Below are 12177 nucleotides of genomic sequence, written 5' to 3' on the forward strand. Positions count from 1 at the left end.
TTTGAGATAAATTCCTAGGGTTTAGACTACCATCATACTTACTCAATTCTAGTTGGCTTTTACTCTAAACTTGATAATAATGGTTATTTGAGGGTTTCTAATCCGCAATTAGTAATTAATCACTCATTGGCATGACATGCTACCCTACTTAGTTTGTCAAAAAAAAATATATATTACATACGTCATGTACCTAACATCACAAAATATAAAAAAAAATTCCAATTTATTATTTCATTTATAATTTCTTTTCCTTTAGATTCAAATATATAAATTATTAATTAAATAAAATGACAAAGTATATTATAAAGAAATTTTATTATAAATAACTAAATGAAAAAACTTTATAAAAAGTTTGATAAATCATTTTTTAATATAAATACTAAATAAAAAAATTATATGAAATGTAATATGAATCAATCTAATCATAATAACGAAGTTATCTAGTTATATGTACAAGTAAAATTAATATCATTTGTAATTTTATTTATATTAATTATCCTATCGAGGAACGGGTATGAAGTAGCTCTTAACCAAATTGTTGTCTAATAAACAAACGAAACAAAATCTTACCAATCTGCCTTATTGTCGGATAAACGGTTAAGAATGTATCGTTGATACCCATACAATGTTTATTATTATGAACAAACCTGGATCCAATTAAGAATAAAAATTCCATGTTGGACTTCCATTAAATATAGCTGATATATATATATTTTTTTATTGTGTAATTAATTAGTCTAGTATATTAAATAATGGGAAATATAATTCCCGCACTCCTTTATAAAAAGGAGGATTCAATCCATGTGCGTGTTCAAATTTTTCACATGGCTCCCATAGAAGTTGGAATATCTCCATTCTTATATTATGCACGTAGTTGTGCTGATCTGTCAACAGATAAGATTGAAAGATGAACTTTCAAAATGAATATCAGCCCTTCAATCACATAATATGTATTCTTTTGATTAAATGCATCTATTTTATGTGTAGAATTCTAAATTTAGTTAAAAATAAACTCGCCACAACAACTGCTACATGGTTTGTCACAATTAAAATTAAATGAATCCTTCGTGATCCGTTTCCTTATTTCTCTTTACAACTATCTTCAATTCTTGCAATTAAATTATTTTCTTATTTCTCTGTTTCCTCTATTTCATTTCTCATCCTTCTCCATAGTTTTGACAATGAAAGTGAAAACTATGCATATCTTTCCGAATTTTGTTTAGGGCTACTGTATCTTTGTGAATAGATTAATAGTAGATCTTGTGCTGATGGAAACAATCATATCTTTCCGATCTAAATATATATGCAGGGAAAATCCTTATTTGAATATTTAATCATGTCTTTCCCAATATTGTTTATTTACAAATTATTTCTCTTTTAAATCGTTTAATATTCTGTCTTGCTTATGGAGAAAATTAGATAATAAATCGTAATGATACTTCAAGAATCTTTTTAATATTATATTTGATCATCTTTTTTGTTTTTTGTTGTTTCTTTTATTGTTATTTATTATTTGGATATCTATTTCTTCTCATTTGTGTCTTTTATTTTCATTTAAATATATTTTTTCTTAATTTGTGTGAATGTCAAACAAAAAGGTCTCTTTATATTCAATTCAATCTTATAAAATATTTTCGTTACAACGCACGGGCACGATACTGGTTAATTATTATTTGTGTAAGGCTAGAGCATATTTTATAAAACGAAGAATTTTTTTCTTTTTATGGGAGAGAGAGAAATAAAGTAAGTACAAAAAAGAAAAGTGTACTTGAGGGACAGATTGGGAAATTCAAAGACAGTTAACAGGTTTCTATAAACCAAGCAGATCAAGTATGTATACCTAACAACAAAAGTCCAAGTATATAAATTAAAAACAGCGGAGCGAATAGAACCCAAAAAATACTTCAATATGGATATCATTTAAAAAAGAAATATTGAGTACAAGACATTTGTAGTTTTAGATTTGTAAAATAAATGAAATTGAACATATTAAAAAAATAGAATTAAGGATGAATTTGAGGGACAGATTGGGAAATTGAGTTTGAAAAACAGTCAGCACCCCGTGATATACAAGTCAAGAATATGCTAAAGTTACATCAGGCCTAATTCGTTGATATTTTCACAAACATACATTGGTTCTCCATATTTGCTAAGACAACATATATATGGTATTGAAACATCTACATATTATTCCACCTATGCACTATTTGCACACCTAAAATGAGTGTGTATTTTCTTACATCTAAGCGGTTCCGCACGAAACACATAAAATTAGATAAATTATTAGTAAGAAATAATAATCATAACACATGTGGAATAATGATGTCGGATAACATCTAATAATTAAAGCATATAGTATAATATTCATAGATCATTTAACTAATCACATCTATGTACAAAGATTTGCACGCACCAACTAGCATTAGTGTCTTTCTAGAAAATGAATCTGAACAAAAGTTGACAACGATTTAAAAAAAAAAAAAAAGCCACAGCACTTTAAAAAAAGAAAAAAGCGCTCTATCAACTAAAGACGAGAGCAAGCACGAATTGCGGACCACGTGGAAACACCATAAGGCTATCTGATAGTGCATATGATGTAACCATAATTATAATATAAATGATGCCAAAATAATAAGGCAGTAAGATTTAGGAAGTGCATTTCCACTGTTTCTATTTCAAAAAAGTAAAGGCGCGGTTTTTCATTTAATTTTCCTTTAATTTTCATGTCTCTGATTGACTGATATCTGCGTCTATGGATTTTGGTTTTTTTGTAATGTTTGTCGACCATCGATTCAGATCCAACGAACTGAGAATAAAAAGATCATTTTCAGTGAATTTAAATTTATTTTTAAAGAGGCGCCACCAAGTGTCGCCAGAAATAAACATGGGTGACCGGTAAAATGAACGGGATTTTTAATTTGTATTTACATGATAAGAAAAAAAATTATGTATTTTCTTAAACGCACATGATTTTAGCCCCCAGACAATTCCGTTTACGACGTGTGGGACGATTAGGGGAAGGTTAGACAGGGAATGTTATAATATTACTCTATTAATTATTATGTGTGTAATTAAGGCTAGAGCATATTTTACAAAACAAAGGAATTTTTTCTGTTTCGATGGGAGTGAGAGAAATAAAGTACAAAAAAGAAAAGTGGATTTGAGGGGACAGAATGGGAAATATAATACAAATCAAGAATATGCTAATTAAAGTTACATCAGGCCTAACTTGTTGATAGAAAAAGTCGTACCTGTTATGAGTATAATAGAGGGCCACTACCGCGGTTTTCACAAACAGACATTGATTCTCCATTATTTGCTAAGAAAACATATATATGGTATTGAAATATCTACATATTCCATATATGAATATTATACTATATGCTTTAACTATTAGATGTGATTAGTTAAATGATCTACATATTCTCACCTAGGTTCTACTATTTCAATAAGCTATAGAAATTCAGAATTTGAGAGTTGGTTGGTTCAACTAAAGAATAAAGATTTATTTCTCTCAGTTTATTTTCTCTATTCATCCTCCAATCATTAATTATATGAGGGGATCACAACTTCCAGCACAAAAAAACAAAAGAAAACACGTATTAGTCATTAATAATGTGGGGGGTTACTAATTAACTGGGGGACCACTTATATTTGAAAAACTTTACAACTGATGCGCATAAATATGTATACTTATACATCCAAGTATTAACATCTAATATAGTAAGTATTCATATGTAAGATATCAAATATTTTTTTAAACAATCTTTCTTATTGCATACTCATTTTTTACACATTTTTAAAGGTGAGTTTTTTTTTTCTTACTTCAATGTCGTCCATATTTTTGACAATTTATGAATTATTTTGCCAATCTAAAGTCATAGATGTCTTCTACGTCTTTCAAATGAGATCCGTGATGAAATACTTTTGAGTTGTCCATCGCGCAAGTATTCATTACTCGTCATGCTAGTATTCATAACTCGTCGTGATCTCGATCCAGACCGCATCACTTTCGACTTCCTATCCATCGGCTCCTACCGATCCGCCGGCAACAAGGCCTTTCAGGTTGTCACATGCGATTATTTATTAATACTTTCCTAACGAGATATGAATACTTGCATGACGAGGTATGAATACTTGCTCGACGAAGTATCAATACTTGCACAACGATGTATGAATACTTGCTCGACGAAGTATGAATACTTGCTGGACGAAGTATCAATACTTACTCGACGTGGTAGAATACTTGTCCAACGAGGTATGAAACTACATGAAGATATATGAATACTTACGCGACGGATAACTCGAAAGTTTGTCATCATGGATCTTATTTAAAAAAGAAAATTACGTAAAAGACATTCGTGATATTATATCCACAAATTTTTCACAGATCGTCATAAATATTGGCGAGATTGAACAGAGAAAAAAAAATCCATCTCTAAAAACGTGTAAAAGATGGGTGTAATGTGTCCAGATTTTTTTTTTAAATACTTGATATCTTAGGTATGAATACTTGATCTATTATATATTAATACTTGCATGTATATGTATCCATATTTGCGCACGTCATTTGTAAAATCTATTCAATATTAGACGGTCGCTTAAGTAGTTAGTAGTCCACCCAGTAAATGAGTGGCCCCTCAACTTAATAATCAATAATGACGCATTTTGTTTTATCTTTTAGTGTTAGAAGTTTTGGTCCTCTCTTAATTAGTGGTTAACAAAAATAGTTATTGACTGGAGGATAAATGGAGAAAATGAAGTGAATGATAGTTAGTCGATCCCTAAACTAAATTACTACAAATAAAATATAAGGGTGATCGATGAGAAAGGTTTTGAGATAAATTCCTAGGGTTTAGACTACCATCATACTTGACTCAATTCTAGTTGGCTTTTACTCTAAACTTGATAATATTAATGGTTATTTGAGGGTTTCTAATCCGCAATTATCAATTAATCACTCATTGGCATGACATTCTACCCTACTTAGTCGGAAATCCCCAGGAGGACTTGTCTTTTTAAGTGCATGAATTCCTGTGATTAGCCTAATGGTACAAACAAAGGGTTTCCAACCTTTAAAATGCACCTATGTACATTGCTGAATTTCCTTTATCCTTACCCGTCGGTGCATGTCCCCGGCCCGAAGGTTGGCATAAAATCAAGATCATCTGTAGATTTTAAGATATCACAAGTCTACTCTAGCTAGTTGGTCCAGGTAACTACCAATTAATTAGCTATGATTCGTAATTAACATGGTCCCAATAGGGTTGGCCTTAATTAACCCAAGGATCGCATTAGTCCCAAGTAGCAAGCCTACAAGATAAAACATGAATCAAATGGTAAGAGATATTCTCAAGTTGCAAGTATATATATATAATGGTAATGAAATAAACACAATGATAATCAAATAAACATAGAGGATGGAAGGAAACAGCTTAATTTACAGAGTCCTCCTTGTCACCCGTCGAGCAATGGTTCTTCTTATTGAAGGCTCTTGGGGTATTTATGTCACAAATAATCCGAGAACTAGCTACTTCTCCTTGATGACCGATCCCCTATTCTGATTGTTTCCCTTATGTAGTGCTCCCAGGATCAAGGGAGTGAATAGAACCCGAAAAATACTTCAATATGAATATCATTTAAAAAAGAAAAATTGAGTACAAGACATTTGTAGTTTTAGATTTGTAAAATAAACGAGATTGAACATATTAAAAAAATAGAATTAAGGATGAATTTGAGAGACAAATTGGGAAATTGAGTTTGAAAAACAGTCAGCACCCCGTGATATACAAGTCAAGAATATGCTAAAGTTACATCAGGCCTAATTCGTTGATATTTTTCACAAATATATATTGGTTCTCCATATTTGCTAAGACAACATATGGTATTGAAACATCTACATATTATTCCACCTATGCACTATTTGCACACCTAAAATGAGTGTGTATTTTCTTACATCTAAGCGGTTCCGCAAGTACACTAGTGGAAAATATGGAATCATGATCGGTTATATACGCATATCAGTATCGGAATACAACCGATCCTGATGAAGGCGATACTGATACTATCAGGATCGGTTTTTTATTTTCTAAAGAACCGATCCAACTAGTAACTATTAGGATCGGTTGTTTATTATAACCGATCTTAATAGCAGTTATCTGGATCGGTTTTTCTTAACGAACCGATCCTAATAGTTATATTCTGGATCGGTTATTTAAAATAACCGATCCAAATTAATACCTATTAGGATCGGTTCCTTAGGTTAACCGATACTATTTTTTTTTACCAACTTTGAAAAAAAATAGTATTAGGATCAGTTGTTTATAAAAAACTGATCCTAATAGTATCAGGATCGGTTTTGTATAAAAAACCGATCCTGATACTTTTTTTTTGGTTCTGCAAAAAAAGAAAAAGAAAAATAGTATCAGGATCGGTTGTTTATAAAAAACCGAACCTAATAGTATCAGGATCGGTTTTGTATAAAAAACCGATCCTGATACTATTTTTTTTTTTGGAATTAGGATCTGAAAAAAAAACTTTTAGGATCGGTTATTAAAAAATAACCGATCCTAAAAGTTTTTTTTTCTTTTTTTTAGATTGAGGATCGGTTATTTTAAACAACCGATCCTAATAGTAGTAATATGGATCGGTTGTTTAAAATAACCGATCCTGATGTTTTATTGAAGCTAAAAAAAATATTTTTATTTATTTGACCAGCTTCCATATATATTTTGCTGGCCAGCATCCTAAATTTTTTTTTTGCACAATAAGAAGCAATAATCAAATATCATATACACATCCTAAATTAAATATCATACACATCTTAAATTATTACAAAAAATTCATGTTCATACAAAGTTTTGTGAAGCATTACATATTATAACAAGAAATTTAAATCCAAAAAAATTTAATTAACAAACATACAAGTGACTAATTGAGCTATTTCTTCAATTAACACACATTTATGCAATTAATGTAAAGCACAACAATAAAAAAATCAATAATTACCTCTTTTGCAATCACATCACTTGAGATTAAAAAAGACCCTAAAAACAAAAACAAAGGTAACAATTAGATGGAAAAATATTTTACAATAAAAAATACAAAAAAAATGTGTTTTTAAAGTATAATAATGAGAAAATTAGATAAAGCTAATACCGTGATAGTTGATCGGCCGGATGATTAAGTAACTTGAGCGAGATGTCCTCAAGACTGTAAAACAATATACAAACACCATTAATTAATTTTTGAAACAATAAAAAAAATTAAAAACTGACACAATTGAGCCGGAGGTGCGAGAGGCTCGGCTTTGAGAGGAAGAGACGGAGAGAAAGAGAGAGAGAGACACGGAGGAGAGGGAGAGACGGATACAGAGAGAGAGACACAAAGAGTACTGAGGATTTGAGAGGAAGATACGGAGGCACAGAGAGAGAGACGCTAAGTTGAAAATGAGAGACGCGAAATGAAAATAAGAAGAACCCTAAGCAGGTTATATAGGGAGTTATCATTAGGATCGGTTGTTTATAAAAAACCGATCCTGATACTATTTATTTTTTTTTACCAGCTTTGAAAAAAAATAGTATTAGGATCGGTTGTTTATAAAAAACCGATCCTAATAGTATCACGATCGGTTTTTAATAAAAAACCGATCCTGATACTATTTTTTTTCAAAGTTGGTTTTGCCAAAAAAAAAATTAGTATTAGGATCGGTTTTTTATAAAAAACCGATCTTGATACTATATATAAGAAAAATCACTGATGTAAATCCCACTCATATTGATGGTCTATCAACCATCAAACGGCTACCATTTATTTTCTTTTCTGTTTGGTAATGCATGTACACGGATAAATATTAAGAAAAATGTGAAAAATATAAAAATTATTTATTTGTGTTTGTATGGCCAAATCAACTCTACTATGATCAATTTTGTACAATTTTATTATTATTAATGGCATCAAATTGTTAAATGGAATGCAGACCGTTCATTTCTGCATGATCATCCAACGGTGGGTCTGTAATTAAATGACATGTAATAATTTTTAAAATGATCAAGATATAACATGGAACATTAATAACGTAAAAGTGCCGAAGGCCCGACAACTGTAAGTTTTGATCCAACGTAAATTATTTACGGCCGTGCGATGTTGCTATATTGTTTTGCTTTGATGAACTAGTACACGAATCCCGAATTGTATCAAATTTTATAATGGTGAAATTAATATGACATTCTTTCATTTTAACGGTTCCGATCGACCAAATGCTAATGTTCGTATTCGTTCCTTCACAACCCCACACAACAAGGGTTCAAGTCCTATATATATTATTATATGGCACAAGTCATTGATGCATCATGCATGATTGTATAAAAAAATTCAATAGTCAAAATGACTTCAAAATGAAATATCAATGTCAAATAATTAATTATATTATCACATAAATTTTAATAATATAAATTACATTAATTTTCATCAAAAAAAATTTATAATTGAACCATACGCCATATACAACAGCCATATATATATTCTATTAATCACCACACTAATTACATATAACACAAATGCCTAATTACATATACTTCTCAATATTAAAATTACAAACATAAATATTTAAAAATATTGAAAAAAAAATAATTATAAAATGAAATTTGCTATCTCAATTTTGAAGCTGTCACTGTGCCAATTTGCTTTTAATCCGAACAGAGCATTTTAGACTACATACAGCGCACCACACAAAGTTGGTTCTGCAAAAAAAAAATAGTATTAGGATTGGTTATTTGAAATAACTGATTCTAATACTATTTTTTTTCAAAGTTGGTTCTGCAAAAAAAAAAAAAAAAGTATGAGGATCGGTTTTTTATAAAAAACCCGATTCTGATACTAATTTTTTTTTTGCAGAACCAACTTTGAAAAAAAAAGTATTAGGATCGGTTGTTTATAAATAACCAATCCTAATACTATTTTTTTCAAAGTTGAAAAAAAAAGTATCAGGATCGGTTTTTGGCAATAAAACCGATCCAGATACTATCAGGATCGATTTTTAGAAATAAAACCGATCCAGATACTATCAGGATCGGTTTTTAGCAATAAAATCGATCCAGATAGTTTTTTCATTTAATTGGAAAATTATTAATCTGGTTTTGTTAATTATATGTAAGTTAATTTCTAATATAATATATCATGATTATGTATAAAAATTTGAAGGTATATTTTATGAAATAATTTATTATATAATTATAAGGTTATTTATTCTAATGGTTATGTTTGTAATTTACTTTTATAATTTTATAAATAATAAGTGAAAGGAAAAAAGGTATCTGGATCGGTTTGTAACAGAGAACCTATCCAGATAGTTATCTGGATCGGTTATTATGTACAGAACTGATCCAGATGTTATTTTCTAATATATTTTAATTTGTTAGATGTATTTAAGTTATCTGGATCGGTTATTATGTATAGACCCGATCCAGATGCTATTTTCTGATATATTTCAATTAATAAGATTTATTTGAGATAAAAATAATATATAAGATTTATTTGAGATATTTTAATTATCAGGATCGGTTTTTTGTTAGAACCGATCCTGATACTATCAGGATCGAGTTTTATAAACAACCGACCCTGATAGTTGAATTATTAAGATCGGTTATTTAGAATAACTGATCCTGATAGTATCAGAATCAGTTCTAACAAAAAACCGATCCTGATAGTTCATAAATTAGGGTCGGTTAACAATAAAACCCGATCTGAATAGTTTTTAAGATCGGTTTTTTAAGAAAACCAATTCAAATACCTTTTAGGATCGGTTGGCTCATATAACCGATCCAAATAGGCCGATCCTGATTCCAGTTTTTACACTAGTGGTAAGAAATAATAATCATAATACATGTGGAATAATGATGTCGGATAACATCTAATAATTAAAGCATATAGTATAATATTCATATATCATTTAACTAATCACATCTATGTACAAAGGTTTACACGCACCAACTAGCATTAGTGTCTTTCTAGAAAATGAATCTGAACAAAAGTTGACAACGATTTAAAAAAAAAAAAAAAGCCACAGCACTTTAAAAAAAGAAAAAAGCGCTCTATCAACTAAAGACGAGAGCAAGCACGAATTGCGGACCACGTGGAAACACCATAAGGCTATCTGATAGTGCATATGATGTAACCATAATTATAATATAAATGATGCCAAAATAATAAGGCAGTAAGATTTAGGAAGTGCATTTCCACTGTTTCTATTTCAAAAAAGTAAAGGCGCGGTTTTTCATTTAATTTTCCTTTAATTTTCATGTCTCTGATTGACTGATATCTGCGTCTATGGATTTTGGTTTTTTTGTAATGTTTGTCGACCATCGATTCAGATCCAACGAACTGAGAATAAAAAGATCATTTTCAGTGAATTTAAATTTATTTTTAAAGAGGCGCCACCAAGTGTCGCCAGAAATAAACATGGGTGACCGGTAAAATGAACGGGATTTTTAATTTGTATTTACATGATAAGAAAAAAAATTATGTATTTTCTTAAACGCACATGATTTTAGCCCCCAGACAATTCCGTTTACGACGTGTGGGACGATTAGGGGAAGGTTAGACAGGGAATGTTATAATATTACTCTATTAATTATTATGTGTGTAATTAAGGCTAGAGCATATTTTACAAAACAAAGGAATTTTTTCTGTTTCGATGGGAGTGAGAGAAATAAAGTACAAAAAAGAAAAGTGGATTTGAGGGGACAGAATGGGAAATATAATACAAATCAAGAATATGCTAATTAAAGTTACATCAGGCCTAACTTGTTGATAGAAAAAGTCGTACCTGTTATGAGTATAATAGAGGGCCACTACCGCGGTTTTCACAAACAGACATTGATTCTCCATTATTTTCTAAGACAATATATGGTATTGAAATATCTACATATGAATATTATACTATATGCTTTAATTATTATATGTGATTAGTTAAATGATCTACATATTTTCACCTAGGTTCTACTATTTCAATAAGCTATACAAATTCAGAATTTGAGAGTTGGTTGGTTCAACTAAAGAATAAAAATTTCTTTCCCCCATTCATCCCCCAATAATTAATTATATGAAGGGATCACAACTTCCAGCACAAAAAGACAAAAGAAAACACGTATCAGTCATTAATAATATAGGAGACCGCTAATTAACTGGGAGACCACTTATATTTGAAAAACTTTACAACTGATGCGTGAAAATATGTATACTTATACATGCAAGTATTAACATCTAATATAGTAAGTATTTATATATAATATATCAAATATTTGTTTAAACAATCTTTCTTATCACATACTCATTTTTTACACATTTTTAAATGTGAGTTTTTTTTCTTACTTCAATGCCGCCCATATTTCTGACAATCTATGAAATTCTTTGCGAATCTAAAGTCATATATGTCTTCTACACAATTTTTTCTTTCAAATTAGATCCGTGATGAAGTACTTTTGAGTTGTTCATCGCGCAAGTATTCATACATCGTCATGCAAGTATTCATAACTCATCGCGATCCCAATCCAGACCGCATCACTTTCGACTTCCTATCCATCGGCTCCTACCGATCCGCCAGCAACAAGGCTTTTCAGGTTGTCACATGCGATTATTTATGAATATTTTCCTAAGAATGTATGAATACTTGCATGACGAGGTATAGATCAGAATGTCGACCCACATAGACTGTTTTTGGACGACTAGGTTCTACTATTTCAATAAGCTATACAAATTCAGAATTTGAGAGTTGGTTGGTTAAACTAAATTACTACAAATAAAATCTAAGGGTGATCAATGAGAAAGGTTTTGAGATAAATTCCTAGGGTTTAGACTACCATCATACTTGACTCAATTCTAGTTGGCTTTTACTCTAAAACTTGATAATAATGGTTATTTGAGGGTTTCTAATCCGCAATTAGTAATTAATCACTCATTGGCATGACATGCTACCCTACTTAGTCGGAAATCCCCAGGAGGACTTGTCATTTTAAGTGCATGAATTCCTGTGATTAGCCTAATGCTACAAACAAAGGGTTTCCAATTAACCTTTGCACCTATGTACATTGCTGAATTTCCTTTATCCTTACCCGTCGGTGCATGTCCCCGGCCCGAAGGTTGGCATAAAATCAAGATCATCTGTAGATTTTAAGATAT

This window comes from Carex rostrata, chromosome 12 (assembly GCF_964058835.1).
Source record: "Carex rostrata chromosome 12, lpCarRost1.2, whole genome shotgun sequence".
Classification (NCBI taxonomy): Eukaryota; Viridiplantae; Streptophyta; class Magnoliopsida; order Poales; family Cyperaceae; genus Carex; species Carex rostrata.